Here is a 15,903-nt window from a genome sequence, read left to right on the forward strand (position 1 = left end):
TCACTATCGATTTTAGCGCTATTCCTCTCGTTTGGGAGGAGTTCCGAAATCGATTTAAGGAGGCGGTTAACTCGATATTAAGGACGACATCGTGTGAACGGATACAGCGTTAAATCGGTATATCAGCCATTAAACCGATTTCAAGTCGCAGTGTAGACCTGGCCTCAGATTATCAGAGAAGCCACTGGAGTGATTGGGTAATGACCTCTGCCAAGTGACAGGGATAGAACCTTTTGTAACCCTGATCTATGCCAAGCGACTGGTGCCTGTAAATAAAGATCAGTTTCTTACGAGTACTCCATTGTGTCATATTTTTAGTGCATCCACCAGTGTAATTTGGGCTAAAAATTCTAAATATGGGCTAGGGGAGAATGCACTCTGCCCCAGATCCATCTCAACTGGGTCTACTTCCAATCTCCTGAGAAAATTCAAAGAGCCATCTTTAAAAAAAAACAACAAAAAAACTGTGCTAGAAAACTATTTGCTTCTTTCCCCATCAAATGTGAAATTTCCCACCAGGATTACACTGGTCTGAGGTGCAGGATGGGCAATTTTCAGTCCCATACCAATGCTAGGTAAAAGCTCCAGTTAATTGTGACCTAACAGCACTAGAAATGGGTGCAATATATCATTCGAAAGGAAAGATTCAGAGCTGAGATACACAGCAATCACTATTATCCCCAAAAATGTCCTGAGATACTAGGGGTGAAATACTGGATGGTTCCACTGAAATCAATAGGATTTTTGCAGTTGATTTCAATCAGATCATGTTTTCACCCTAGGTCCTAAAATTGTGACATTGCTTATAAATTAGCTTTTCCATTTATCATAATCGGTGTAAGCATGCAAGTGCAACAGACGTACTATCATTTGAGAAATATAAATTAAGGTTTGACATTTCATAGAAACCCAAGGGACTTAGGGACTCTGTCACTGAAACTGAATGTGAGTTCGGCATGTAACTCCCTTAGAATCACCACACTGAAAATCCCACCATATATTAATATAGTCATACATCTACAAATCATTGCTTTGACAGACAGCTCCAGTAGAATCTAAAATATACTATTTGAGTTTACTCTACATGCATACATAGATACATATAATATTTGTTAGATCAATAAATACATGGTGAAAACAGAAAGGAATCTCTCTCTGCCTGGATGAGCAAGTTAAATAATATTGCTGAACCATTCATTTCCACAAGAAAAGAAAAAGCAAAGGCTTTACTCCTTTTGTTATTATTTTTTCATTGGCAAATAAAGATTGAGAAAATGATCATTCTCATCAACACAATAATCATAGTCTCAGATCTATAATCCTACAAAGGAAACCTGCACTGCACAAAAACTAAGTCTACCGGGGGTTGTTGAAGCTTAGGTTCTCTAAAGAATTATTTTCAAGTTCTTCTCTGTGAAGGATATTATGAGTAATAAGAGTAGCTGCAATTGTGGTTTTTTAGGAAGTGTTTTCACCAGCCAATTCTAGAAGGGATAACTCAGGCTGTGTTGCTGTGCTTGTGGTACGTGGCCTTGGCTAACTGGTATAGAGTAAGTGCATTTTTGTTGGCCTCTAGTTTAGACTATTTTAATTTGTAAAAATTGAAAAATTCTTGGCAGAACTCCACAGCCTACAAAAAATGTTCCTCTTGAAAACTAGTTACGAGTTAATGATAATTCCACTTTGGGCAGGAAGAAAGGGTTTAGGCTGGATGTCCCCGAGTGAATCGGCAGAATGTTCATCACAGCCTGGCTCTCTGTTACTCAAGTCCTATTAAAGAAAACAAAACACTCTGCTTGTATTAGATACATTAATGATATTTTCACAAAAGCAAGTTAAATGTAAAAGCATTGAACAATCCTGAGTACATGCAAACTTTGCGGCCAGCATTCGATTCCAACACGCTCTATGATACAGTGCCTTAAAAGCAACTTAATATTTTAAGTTCAAAGACCTTTTAAAGAAGTTCCATGCAAAGTTGTAGACATTCAGTGGGAACCCTTACACTGAGCTAAGATATAGTGAAACACCATAGTTTTTGAAGTACAATTCAAGCCCTGATTTATTCCTGTGTACTGCCATGAGTGGACTGCAATTCTGGATACAGCGAACATTCTTTTTATTGACTTCAATGGGCTTTCAATCAAGCCCATTTTAAAGTTCTTCTACGGAAAAAAGAAAAAAAACCTTCATTATTTGGAAGGGTCAGCTGTAGCTTTCACAAAAGAAATTCAGGCTGTTCGCATGCACTGAAAATAACCAATATGCAAAGTCATAAAAATATGTGGTCAGATACATGAGTTCTCCTCTTATGACTAAGAAAACAGCTGCTGTTATATTAATTTAGTTCAATAAAAATATATATATAGTTAAAATGCTTAACACGAATGATCATAGATGTGCGTGAAAATCATTTTGTAAGCTACAGTAAGTACATGAATGCACCTCGCTATGACTTTTACAGAAAGACAGTCACTCATAATTGCCAACATTTGACCACTGTAAACAGGGACATTTGGGGAGAAAATTAGAGATACATCTCATAACTCCCATTGAAATCCAGTGGAATAGGACCTTGATCCTGCAAACATTACACATATGCATTACTCTAATCATGCAGAATAGTCCCGTTGTAATCTATAGGACTGTTCCTGTACTCAGTGTTAAACACATGCCTAAGTATTTACAGGATCAGGGTCTTGGGCGAGCATTTTGATGGAAAGAATGAAAAAATGGTAAAAAATGCTGCTAGTGAGCTTTTTAACCAACTCCACACAAAAATGGCACATTGCACACACAAAAGCAGTGGTTTCTGCCTACTCCTCAGCAAAGATTTAAGGGCAAAGATTTGTAGTGAGGTGTCATATTGATAACTAAGATTTCATCACTTTTTTGCAAATTACAGTACCAATTGGCTATCAGTATTATAAATAGTGAACTGATCTATCCTTGCTGAATACAAGAACAAAGCCGATAAAGTGGTGCAGAAACCTAGATCTGTTTGTTGGTTTGTTTACTTGCTAACTGGCAACATTCAGCAGTGGGTCTCCCCATTATTAGCATGAATTGGTGAGGCTCCGTTGCATTTTGTTTTATAATAAATAAATAAATACATACATGGGACTGTTCCTCCTCAGTGGGGAGAGCAGGCCTGTCGGAAGAGGCACAGATATGGTGTGAGCAATGAAAGCAAGACAGCTTAAAAAGCTGAGGCACAAGTGATATAAACTGCAAGCTTTAACCTAGCAGCCCAAAAGCACAATGGTCAAATATGCCTTTTAAAAAAAAATCCAATAAAATGGGTGGATGATACTGAAGAAACGGAGAGTTGGAGACAAGGAAACAAGATATTAAAAAATGTAAATGAGAGGGAAATTATAAAAAAGCATAAAGCTCCTCTCCCTAAGGGAACAGCTGTGTATGCTAATCCCTCCTGGGCTGCTCCTTTTGGATCTCCCTTCCTTCCTTCCTCCGTCCTTCTCTAATAGTTCCCTTGTTCCTGCTGGACAAAACTAGCCCTTTGTGGCTGCTTTCAGAACAACATTAAAAACAGGAATAGGGAAATTGTAAACAGGAGGCTTCTGGCCTACAGGCCAAGGCACACACAGGCCTCTGAGGCCTACTTCATGCTAAGCAAAGAAACAGATCTTTGTTGCTAAAGGGATTAGGGCTGTGGGATTTCTGAGGCACTGCTAAGGCATTCAGCTGGCCTGAAGTAGGGGCTTTGTAAGGAGATACCTCCATTAGATATCTGTGAGCGGAAATCATTCATACTCTTTATACAATCTGGGTAATGTGATATTGTTGGACTGTTAAACAGCTCGAGTGAAGCAGGGCACTATCTACTTGAATGGTAAATTCCTCAGCAGCTAAATAGATGGTGGTATAATTACCTTAACGGACTTTAAAAAGAAGTGACCGATCTTTAATTCTTAGCTGGTGTAATAAAGAGCAATCACAATGAGATACCTGGAAGCTGCATTCAGGGGTTTGCTAAGAGATTGCATGGAAATAGGGTTCCAAACCTGGCTCTATCATCTGAATCACATTTATCCCAAACTCTTTGCTATCCAAAACAGGTTTATGTCCCACAATATCTATTTACTTGTATTGTCAGTGCCTTCTATTATCTGAAACTTTCATAATCCAAATTTATTCTGTGCCCTCCATGAGATTCAGGTAACTAAGGCTGCACCATATTTTAAAAAGTACCACAGTATTCTACAGCAATGGTCCACAACACTACAGTTTGCCGTAGAGCTATTGCATTGTTTGGAGTTAATAATACTGTGAACACTGTATTTTTAAAAATAAAAATAACTCCTGTTTATCTATAGTACTCAGCAAACATTCATTAAAGCTGCTTAATATGAATCATATACATCTCTCTCTCTCTCCCCCTCTCCATATATATATATATATACAGTGGTTCTCAAACTTTTGTACTGGTGACTCCTTTCACATGGCAAGCCTCTGAGTGTGACCCCCTTTATAAATTAAAACACCTTTTTATATATTTAACACCATTATAAGTGCTGGAGGCAAAGCAGGGTTTAGGATCAGGCTGACAGCTCATGACCCCCCATATAATAATCTTGTGACCCCGAGGGGTCCCAACCCCCAGTTTGAGAACCCCTGATATTAATATATTATACACATACATACACAGAGAGAGAGAGAGAGTTATAGTTAATTATAATAACTATTGTTGGGGTGTTTCACAGTTAGTTTCTAATTAAATTCTTCTGCTAAGCACAAGAGCCAGGAAGACAATGCTATGCACATAAACAGTACCCATATTGTATTACCTAAACTCCCCTGTATTTCAAATGGGGAAGTTGGACATGGACCCAATCTATATAGATCAGAATTGGATCCAAATTTCTCCGGAGTCTGAGGGTATGTCTACACTTACATTTTATAGCGCTCTAATTGCTGGCTCAGGGCGGTGAAAAAGAACCCCCTGAGCGCAGCAATTCTGAGCACTTTAAAGTGCTAGTGTAGACAGGCTCCCAGCGCTCGGAGCTAATCCCCTCGTGGAGGTGGAATACCAGGAGTGCTGGGACAGCTCTCTCCGAGCACTTGCGCGACCTCACTCGCACTTCAAAGCGCTGCCCTGGGAGCATTCCCATGGCAGTGTTTGAATTTTCCAGTGTAGACATACCCTAAGGGTGCTTGGGGAAGTTCTTATTTGGATTTCAATACAAATATTATGACTAGCTCCCAGTCTCTCTAAAGGCCAAACCAAACCCCCAGATCCAAGTCCTGGAGTGTCTGATATATGATCCAGACCTGGATCCTTGTCTCCTGTATATATATATATAGTTATGAGCTGGGTGAAACCTTGTTATGGGTTGAGTTAAAAATTCATTCAAATGGATGTGTGAATTCACCCTTCACTTAAAGATAGTTGTAAGAAATAGTTAAGGGGCCACACCTAAAACAAAGCCTTAATACAGTCTGCCCAGAAACCAGCACCAGGTTTTTGGCTTGCTTTCTAGTCTGATAATAAATACATTTTGCATGTAATTGAATTTTTTTTCCAGGCACTGTCTGCATCCCACCCTTCCATCTTTTTGGGCATAGCTTCAGAGTCCCTTCCAAGAAAACGTTTGCAAAAATAATTTTCTATAATTAGAAAACGTTTCATTGAAAATTCATTACTGGAAAGGTTTCCTGCAATTGCTGAGTTAGGCAGGCTTCAAGAGATTTTACTCTGTTACATTTACTGATGGATTAACAGTCAACGGATTCCTACATTTGTAGTAGGGCTGGGTGGCAAGAGCCTACCACCTTCTGAACAAACTAAGTATTTGGCCAGGGCTACACTACCACTTATGTTGGCAAAGCTTACATTGCTCAGAGGTGTGGAAAAAACACCCCCCTGAATGACATACATTTTGCTGGCATAAGCAATAGTGTGCACAGCACTATGGTGACAGGAGAGTGTCTTCTGCCGACATAGCTACTGCTGCTTGTTGAGGCAGTTTTATAATGGCGACGGGCATGCTCTCTCCCATCAGCATAGAGCGGCTACATGAGCGATCTTATAGTAGCGCATTTGCATTGGTACAGCTATGCCACTGTAAGCTTGCTAGTGTAGACACGGCCTTTCTTACATAGATGATACATTCTGTACTAGGAAGCCTGCCTCCTGCATTTGGAAGGGTGTGACCTCACTAATCCTGTGTATTTTATTATAAGTAAATATCAGAGTCTCTGCCCAGAGGAGCTTATAAGCTAAAGGTATGAATGGATACAATTACAGTGTTGCCCCCTCACAGTTTTATTGCGAGTCTCACAATATTTGTGTCAAGTATCAGAGGGGTAGCCGTGTTAGTCTGGATCTGTAAAAGCAGCAGAGAATCCTGTGGCACCTTATAGACTAACAGACGTTTTGGAGCGTGAGCTTTCGTGGGTGAATACCCACTTCGTCAGACGCAGTTTTAAATGAAAACTGAGATCCTCACACCATCATTTGACTGCAGGAACGGAGGATTTAAGAAAAAAACACCAAATATTGTGAAAGCAGCAGAGAATCCTGTGGCACCTTATAGACTAACAGATGTTTTGGAGCGTGAGCTTTCGTGGGTGAATACCCAGACGAAGTGGGTATTCACCCACGAAAGCTCACAATATTTGGTGTTTTTTTTCTTAAATCCTCCGTTCCTGCAGTCAAATGATGGTGTGAGGATCTCAGTTTTCATTTAACATCCCATCCCCAAGTTTCTGGCATTCATGGTTGCAGAGAAAAGCTACAAATGTGACTCAAGTGCACTCTTAAGACTCAGAAACCAGATGGCAAATAAGAAAAACCACCAAATATATTATTTTTGTAATAGATCATGATTTTAAGCCAGCTTCATGATTTTTGGGGCCCTGGTTCTTGGTTTTTCAGCATTCAGGCCTGGCAATGCTTCAAGCAATTATTATTGCCACTGCAAACTGTCCAATCCTTGATAAAAGCTCTTTGTATTTATGCAATGACCGTCATGTCTCTACCCTGTGTAAGCATTAGGAAATTAACAAGCTTGACCCCCCTCAGGAGGTAGGGGAGTATTATTGCACATAAAGAAACCAAGGCAGAGGGAATTTAGGTGACTTGCCCAAGTCTAAACAGGGAGTCTGTGAAGGGAAATCTGGGTTCCATTCCCAACTCTCATTCACAGACCCACACTTTCCCTCAAGACTACTTTTCCTCCCTGCCATAATATGAAGGACTGCGTGGCCAAGCATTATAGGCTAAAAGCTAAATGGAACAGATAGGTCTTTCAGAAGTTACTGAAGGAGTAAATAGATGTGGGGGAAGGAGAGCTTGGCATTATTTTATTGCGCTTCAGGCTTGGAAGACACATACGCTTCCCCAAGTATTTAATTCAATAAAGTGGACACATGCATGATTTGGCCTTACTACTAATATAAGTTGGAAAACACGGTTGCTGTCATAGGTATTAGAAAAATTTACAAAGCAAGTTTCTGTGTCGTGGGAATACAAATAAGCAGTCACATGGCAAATCACTCAGAGGACAAGGATGCTGGCCTCCAGAAAACAAGTCACTTCTGCTCCTTTATTTACAGCAGTCACTGACCATGGGCACTACACTACTATGGGCTTCAACCACATGGAAGTCAGGTTCCATGGCTTGTCCCTGAGGTAAGATGAAATCCAAAGCCTAATGTTCTCACTTTGTTAGTGAACTCATAACATTAAAAAGAGAAGAGACTATCTATTCCGCTCTCCAGCCACTTTTGGGCATTTCGTCACATCTCTCCGGACTCCTTGAAATGGATGTTCCACCTTCATATTCTTATGGGTCCTGACCATCTGACTGAAGAGCCAGAACAGTATCCGAGCCTTGGGGCAGCCAATTGTGCAGAACATTACTGTTTAGAGAAAAATATTTTCCGAGCTCCTTAGAGATAGCTCCAGAAGATGTTTCTAGGATTTAGGTTACAGAAGCCTAGTAAGTTGTTCCTTTGGAGAGGTCAGCAAGTGATGTGTGGGTGAATTGGTGGGTACACATTGGATGTGCTGATACATGTACATCTCTGTGCTGCACTGTGGTGTATGGTTGTTAGAAAGGGAGAGTTTGTAGTGGATTAGGAGAGTCAGTGTAATTAGAGAGCAGCAATTCCACCACAGTAGGTTTGTAACAGAGACAGTATATGAAACACTATTGGGTTTCTTTACTGGGGAAAAATAAAAAATGTATGTGTATATNATAGGTATGGAAATCATTACAAATTTATATATATATATATATATATATATAAATTTGTAATGATTTCCATACCTATCAGTATAAGTAAACAAAGCCCCGTTGTTATTATTCTTGTAGTGCTAGAAAGCCACCTATAAAATCTCTGTCTTCATTAACAATAGTCCAGCTGTATAGGATTGTTCAAATTAGACTGAGTGGGAAAATGGTTTTCCGGTCTCTCAAAAATTTTCAAGATATTGAAAAAAATTTTCCCATCTCGAATTGGGATGAAAAGTTTTGTGAATCAAAGATCTTGGGGCAATATCATTTTAGGTAAATCAAAGCATTTTATGCTGAAAATCTTGATTTTGACAGTTTTTTATTTAAAATATTTTTTATAAATTAGCTTACATTTTTAAACAAAAAGTCACGTTGAACCAGAAAACCAGAAAATTTTCATGACTATTTTTTCCAAAATGTATATAGTCAAAATAAATAAATCAAAATCAACCCTTTCCTGTGAAAAGTTTCTGTTTTGACAAATTACCAATGTCTGAAGCAAAAATCTTTGGTCAAAAAATCCCCAACCAACTCTACTTCAGATACACTTAGCGGATAATATTTAGAAACCTCTAAAAGTCATTTTTCTCTCTACAAAATAAAGTAACGATTTTAAAGCCTGACTCTCAAGATATTTCCAAGCTTGAATCCAATTTGGTGAATCCCATGGAAAGCTGGGAATCTCATCTCTTTGGAGGTAAAAGCCAACCAGACAAACAAAAAACCTTCCCCCCCCCTCCCCCCGCCTTCTAGCTGTGCAAGGTCATAAGAGTTAGATCAATTATTGGTGTAGCAGTGAATATTGCTACCACCAGGCCTCAGATGGGCGGAAGACAGATTGGTCCACTGACTAGAAATTGGGAGACCTGGTTTCAGTTACCTGCTCCACCACAGGATTTTTATTAGACAGACCACTGTACCTCAGCTCTCCATCTCTAAAATTATACTCCCTACAAATACGTTAATGGCTGTGTAGTGCTCAGCTCTTGTGGTAATAAGGATCATGTGTTGGTGGCGCTGTTGTGGGGTGAGCTAAGTGAGGGAGAATTCCAGAGCAGGGAAAAAGAAGGAAATGGGTTCTCTGGCAGTTACTTATTTAATTAAAAACAAAACGGTTGTTTGAAACTACTCAGCAGTTTGAAGCAGTCCTGACAGAGTGTAGGTAAGGGGGTCAATGGTGTGCAATAAATATAATTTTTTATCACACAGATACCACCACCATCACATATGATATCTATGGTTACATAGCTATTTTAAAACGCACACAACTATAAATACAAAAAAATGGGGGATTCCCCCAGACTCTGTGCAGTACATATACGGTAAAGAATGAGAGATGGTCTATCTGACTTGAGCTTGTGCAAATATATACAAACTTGTCATTTATTCTGGACCCTAATCAATTTTACTATAGAAAAAACGGAGGCATAAATTATGAGTGAGAGACTAGCCCAAATAAGAACATTGGTCAGACCTTTAAAAATACTCTCCTCTACGCTAATGTACTCATTTGCCTGATATATTAAGAGACCCTTTTAAGACCAGCCAGACCACTCTATAATAACAGATTGCTATGTGTAGCTGAGCTGTGGATTTCCCAGAGACATCATTGTTCCATGCAGGATCTTGCAGTAAAAAAGGCAAAATTAACAGCTGCGGTAAACTGTAGGACTTGTTTGAATTCTACAATCTGTAGTGCAGCTCTCCAGTTCTTTACTAGTGGGGACACACGATACCATTTTAACTCATTTTAACTGTTGTCAGTAATCTTAATGTCAGTTTGTGGCTAATCGATGCTATGTAATTGTAAGATGTTAACTAGATCACTTGCAGGTGCAGACAATCTACCAATATAACCACTGCTTTAAATCTTGGCATGTGGGAATCATCCCAAATTTATATTCTGTAACGGTATCAAACGAGTGCTATTAGCCTAATTACATGTACATATGTCAAAGAGAAATGCCAGGAATTGTAAAATGCTATTTATAGCCGCTAATTACTTAAAAAAAAACCACACGCACATATGGAAGAACTAAAGAATCACACTAACCAACCATGAGTGGGATCCTGTCTCATGGGGATGGGGAGAGATAGCAGAAGAGAAAAATCTTAGTTCTTTTAGAATAGTCCCTCAGTTCAAAGAGGTTTCAATGTAGTATTATAGCTAGAACTCCAAAAGGCACCAGTGAATGCTTTCCTCATTAGGGAGAGAGAGTATGGATATATCCATATACTCAATAGTGCCATACACTTGAAATACAAATATGCCAAAATCCTGATGTTTCTATCTGATTGAGGTCCAACTTCTTCCCGCATCTGACTTGATAACATCAAAACTGCCCTGAGATAACTGTCCAGCCTTCGTCTTGTCTACCTCAAACAAAAAGTTGGAATCTCCAGCCATCTCCTCTGGATCAAATCTACTCTCACCCACTCTTTTGGCACCTCTGCTCTGAAGTCTCCAGCCAGTCACACGAGTGGCTTTCTCATAAGGCCAACTGTGTCATTTCTCACATATTTTTGGGGTGGATTAAAAGTAGAGTTAGGAAATAACATAATTGCCCTTCATGCGGCTTTTCTGCATCCCTAATGTTAACATGGTAATGAGCTTCCAACAGGAAAGCATATTGCTTGCCTTTTAACCATCCTACCCACCATTTCCAGAGACCCTCTCCCAAAAGAATGGAAACAACAGCCAGAGACAAAACTCCTAGTTCTGAAACATGCTGAGCCCCAACAATTCCCAATGACTTCTGAAGACCTATCCTCCAAATAACCTAAATCAGTTAAAACAATAAGAACCAGTCTTTGTTTTGAAACATCATTTTCGTCTTCAGCCCTCTGCTCAGAACAGACCCAACATACACTAGTCATTGATGTGCAGGAAAAAGCACTTTGAGTAGAACTGTTAAAAATAGAAACAGGATCAAAATTCAAAGGCTGAACTAATCATTCCAACAGATGGGTCTTTCTGCTTTTATTATCCCTTCTGGTCTGGGACTTTTCAAACACAGTACAATAGATCAGACTGGAAGCTATTTGACAGTACCTTTCTGACGAGTTACACATTAATTAAAATACTGAGTGTGGGCTGCGTGTGGAAGCCTTTGCATATGGACTTTAAATATTGTACTACATTTTTTCCAGAGAAACACAAAAGATGGTCCAGCTCAGCGCAGAGAGTACGTGTGGCTTGTGTAGGTGGAGAAAGTTACGAGTGTTACCTTGGGTAGGAAGTGGGATTTTCCCACTGCTCCTGCCCCTTAATCTCGTGAAATTAACCCATTTTTAAGTCTGTAATTTACCTTTCCCCACGCCCCCTCAAATATGATCAAAAAAGCCTCTCCAAACATTGTTATTCTCGTTTGTGACATATGATACATATTGACTTTGACTTATATTCACATTTACAGAGTTCATTCAGCAACTGTTAGTTAAAAGAAAATATTGAGGAAAATACAGAATTGTATACGTATATAAAAGAAAATAGAAGAACATTTAGGAATCTGCATGACCTTTTTCAATTTAAAGAGGAAGAAGGAAATAACGTCTCTAAAAATAAAAAGAGCTAAATTCTACATGAAACATAATGTGGGCCAGGTTCTATGTAACATGCACATACAGTACACCTTGACCAGCAAAAACTTTCTGCTGTTGCAGTCTTGGGTCCTCATGTTGTGGGTTTGTGACAAGCATGCACCTGTGAGTGGGAAATGATGCCCCAATGCATTTTCACTACTGACAGCTACTTCACTTCCTTTTTATACCAGTTTTATAGCTGTGTAATTCCACCAACTTCAGTGGTGTTTGTCCTTAGTTGTATCAGCAGGAGATCAGAAAGACTCCCCTACCAGGAGCCAAGACTGGAATACAGATCACCACAGGTGAAAAGTTAGTGCAGTTTTTCCCAAACTTCTTCCGCCACTTGTGCAGGGAAAGCTGCTGGTGGGCCGGGCCGGTTTCTTTACCTGCCGCATCTGCAGGTTCGGCCGATCGCAGCTCCCAGTGGCTGCGGTTTGCTGCTCCAGGACATCTACATCGAACACATCACCGGCCACCGACTGTACCAGGAGATGTGAGCCGGAGCGACATCGTGCATCGACTACGAGAAAGAGACAAAGAGACTTTTTCCATTGGACCATATGAACTGGAACCATAAACTCACTGAAAGTTAAATCTCACCAAATGAAGGTCAATCCATCCTCATCATCATATCCACTCATACTCCACACCTGAACATAGCCATTATATGAATAACATAGCCTCATATCTCAATGCCTGTACTTTGACCCATCAACCTTTTACCCCCAATCGGAGATATTGCAGATTATGTATTCCTTACACCATCCGATCTTAAACCAAACTTCACACCCCTTGATAATCTGTACGTTACTCCCTGATAACCAGAAACTTCTATGCTTAAACTCTGTACTGTTCACTTTTTTTAAGTGTCTTAAAGATCACAAGATCACCTGTCACTTTGGGAAAGTGGGAAACAGTACAAGTCTTAGCCCCAGTATCTAGACCGGATTTCAATTCAAGGAATTATATTCTGCTTGCCTTAAATTCCCTCTATAACTGCAAATAAATGAAGTTGCAAACTCTCCTAGTGTGGCTGAGTGCTATTAAACACTTGCTGAATTCCACCCCAGAGGGCCCATTGCAGTAGAAGTGGGTGGAGCAATTACTGAATACTCTGTAAAATTAGTTGGAATCTTTCTGGGTGAAAGAAACTATACAAAGAAAAGTCATTACAATTTTCCTTGCTCCAGTTCTCCTCTGAAATACCACCCACTACACTAGAGTGCAGATCCACCAGGACATTTCAAATCCACAGTGCAAAATGAATTTGAACTCTCATATATTCATCCTTACCGACTATCCTCAGAAGGCTGCCTAAAGCAGGGAGCAGAGCAAGATGCAAAATTAAAAAGAGGTGGAAGGAATTAAACAGGAAAGTGCCCAGCAAAGGTTTTCTATCCTGTTTGTTCTGAATGCCAGCCTTTCAAAGCTGTTAATAAACAAATTGCAGTGATTTGTACCTATGCAAAATGAAGGATTTTAGAACAATAAGAGAAATGGCAAAGAAGTATTGGCCCCATAAATTCTTGAATAGCAATCAAATAAGGAAAGATCTTTTCCCTGACAAATCTAATGCACTTGATGCCTGATGGTGCAAGACTGGGTTGTAACAGAGAACAGTCTGTACATCTTCTATAGAGATTTATAGGGACACCAAGAAAATTGTTGCTATTTTCGTTGAGTTGCTTCCCTCCGCAGATACGTGCTACAGTTACCTTTTCCTTTCCTCAGTTAGCTGACAAGGCTGCCTTCCAATCTTTCCACCTCAAGAATGGAGCTATATAAACAAAGACTTCCAAACTGGTAATACAACATTGTTAGTAATGCATTTTCCAAGGTACATCCCTCCTATTTGGCTTCAGTCCTGCTCCCCTCACTCACTGAAGTGGTTCCAAATGACCTCAGTGGGGCCACACCCATGAATAAAGCGGGTGTGAAGTGGCCCTATGTTGTACAATAGCTTGGCTTCTTTCCAACTTCGTATATTTTTCATATTGTTTAATAAGAAGAACACGGCCAAGCAAAGGAACCTCTGTCTCTCTGACAAGCAGAAAAGCTATAAAGCTAATGGAGCTGACTGAGCAGAACTGAACACTAAGAGCCATTCATTTAATTTATTAGGGCATCTTCACCGCTCTCCTATCTGTATTAGCATTTAAAGCCTCCTATGGCAAACCCAAATCCCTGGTACATCGTTTGGGGATATATTGCCTCTCCATCTTCTAGCACAGGGGCAAACCCTACAGTCTGTGCTCAGGCAAGAAAATCCCTTTGCCTCAGAGGGAGTTGGAAATTGCCTTAACCCAGACCACAGAATCTGGCTCTGTGTTAAGATGTTATGAAGATGAGGGTTGTCTAAGTACCTACTGATAGATTTATAATAAATACAAACCTGATTTGTTAGAAAACTTGGAAGGGTGGTAATCGGTAAGCCAGGAGCAGAGTTCTATTAAAGCCAGGTGTGGGGATCCTACACAGAAATCAACTTAAGCTATTGCATTATCATCCAGTCTCATTTTTGTCCCTCCCCTGAGACAAAGCAATTCTTCAAAAAGCAGACCACACCCATGAGCTGGTACATAGCAACAATTACCAGTTGGGCCTAGGGCAATGGACTCAGAGCCCTCCCTGATCAGAGTTGAATTTCAGACAAACAAGAAGGTGAATAAAACGTAATGCTTGGCACCTGTTACCAGTGAGCACAGGTAAAAGCTGCATGGACTATGTTGAGCTACTTTGAAACCTCCACAAGTAAACAAAAAACAAATCAATCAATCAGCTTCCCTTGCATTAATTGTACATAAACAGAAAGCCCTCTGCTGTGAACACTTTTGATTTTGGCACTGAAAGTGTTCCGAAAAACGTGATATACAGTTCCTTGAAGGCTTTAATTTTCTCTACCATCTTCCTTTGATTTTGATCTCCTCCTTTCTTTATGTCCTTTGAACTTTTAAAAAGGCACTTTGAAGACGTGTCATAAAACAGGTTTTTTGTTTTTAATTTATTATCCTCTCTTTGATGAACTTGCTATTTTGTATGAATTGCAACCTCGGCAGGATGTGAAAGCCAGAAGATCTGAAAGTGATACTGACAAGAAAGAATGGAAAAGCAACAGCTTGGCCAGCTTGTTTGTCAATAACTTGCTTGAGAGAAAAACATCCCTTAGTCTTCACTCCCAAAGCTACTTTTTTTTTCTTCTTCTTATGAGAGGGGTTGAGAAATTAGGCTCAATCTGCTGCTGCTTTGAGAACCTCCAGGACAGCAAGCAACAGGGGCCAAAGCACAGCAGGACCAAGGAAGGATGCCAACCTGCTGAGAAATCAACCCAGCAGACCCCTTCACCATCCCCACCTCTCCTACACTCCTAAACAGAGATTATCTGGTTCCTCCAAGAGCTTTCAGTATCTTCTGAGTGAGGGTTCCCTTTCACTTCTGTCTCCAAGTATTCAGGGTTTGGCTATTCCTCTTCTTTTGTCTCCCTCTTTCATTCAGAAGTTTCTGAACTCAAAGTTAACAGAAGCAGGGGTCGGGGATATGTACACATCCAAACTCCTCCTTTAAAATACAATCATTTTAAAACAAATGGATGGAATCAATAGGTATAATTCTAGGAACAGTTTGCAAGAGGAGGCAATCTAGTCTATGGATCAGAACAGAGGATGAGAGGGTCAGAATTGCCTTGGTTCCATTCCTGATCCTGTCAATTATTTACTTTTAGGTTTGGATAAGTCATTTAGTATTAGTTAAAAGTATTCTGTGTTGACACAACTCTGCTCCTATCAGAATCAGTGCCAGAACTCCCATTTCACTGGCAGCAGTTATTATAACACCAGGCTGACCTGGAAGGGTGAATTCCTTCCCAATCCCATATCTGGCAATCAGTTTGACCCTGAGTATCTGAGCAAGACACACCAGCCAAGCATCAAAGAAAAAGGATTCTCTGTACCACTTCAGTGCACTGGTCCACCTTGTCAGATGTCCTATACCTAGGTGTGGCCAATCCCTGATGCTAAGAAAGACAGAAAGAAAAAGACAACCATCCAGAATACATAAGGCC

The 15,903-nt window shown here is 40.0% G+C and overlaps 1 long non-coding RNA gene across 1 annotated transcript in view; it reads right to left on the minus strand.

Annotated features, from left to right (window-relative positions):
- Nucleotides 1-3,080: 3,080 nt before the first annotated feature.
- The window catches only part of LOC142047169 (uncharacterized), a 45,781-nt gene continuing 32,958 nt past the window's right edge, over nucleotides 3,081-15,903 (minus strand). Inside the window, exons 3-4 of the long non-coding RNA XR_012656341.1 lie at nucleotides 12,233-12,366; nucleotides 3,081-3,151 (exon numbers count right to left, since the gene is read on the minus strand). This is a non-coding gene — a long non-coding RNA (uncharacterized LOC142047169). The remainder of the gene's footprint in view (nucleotides 3,152-12,232; nucleotides 12,367-15,903) is intronic.

This window comes from Chelonoidis abingdonii, chromosome 7 (genome assembly GCF_003597395.2).
Source record: "Chelonoidis abingdonii isolate Lonesome George chromosome 7, CheloAbing_2.0, whole genome shotgun sequence".
In the NCBI taxonomy this organism is placed as follows: domain Eukaryota; kingdom Metazoa; phylum Chordata; order Testudines; family Testudinidae; genus Chelonoidis; species Chelonoidis abingdonii.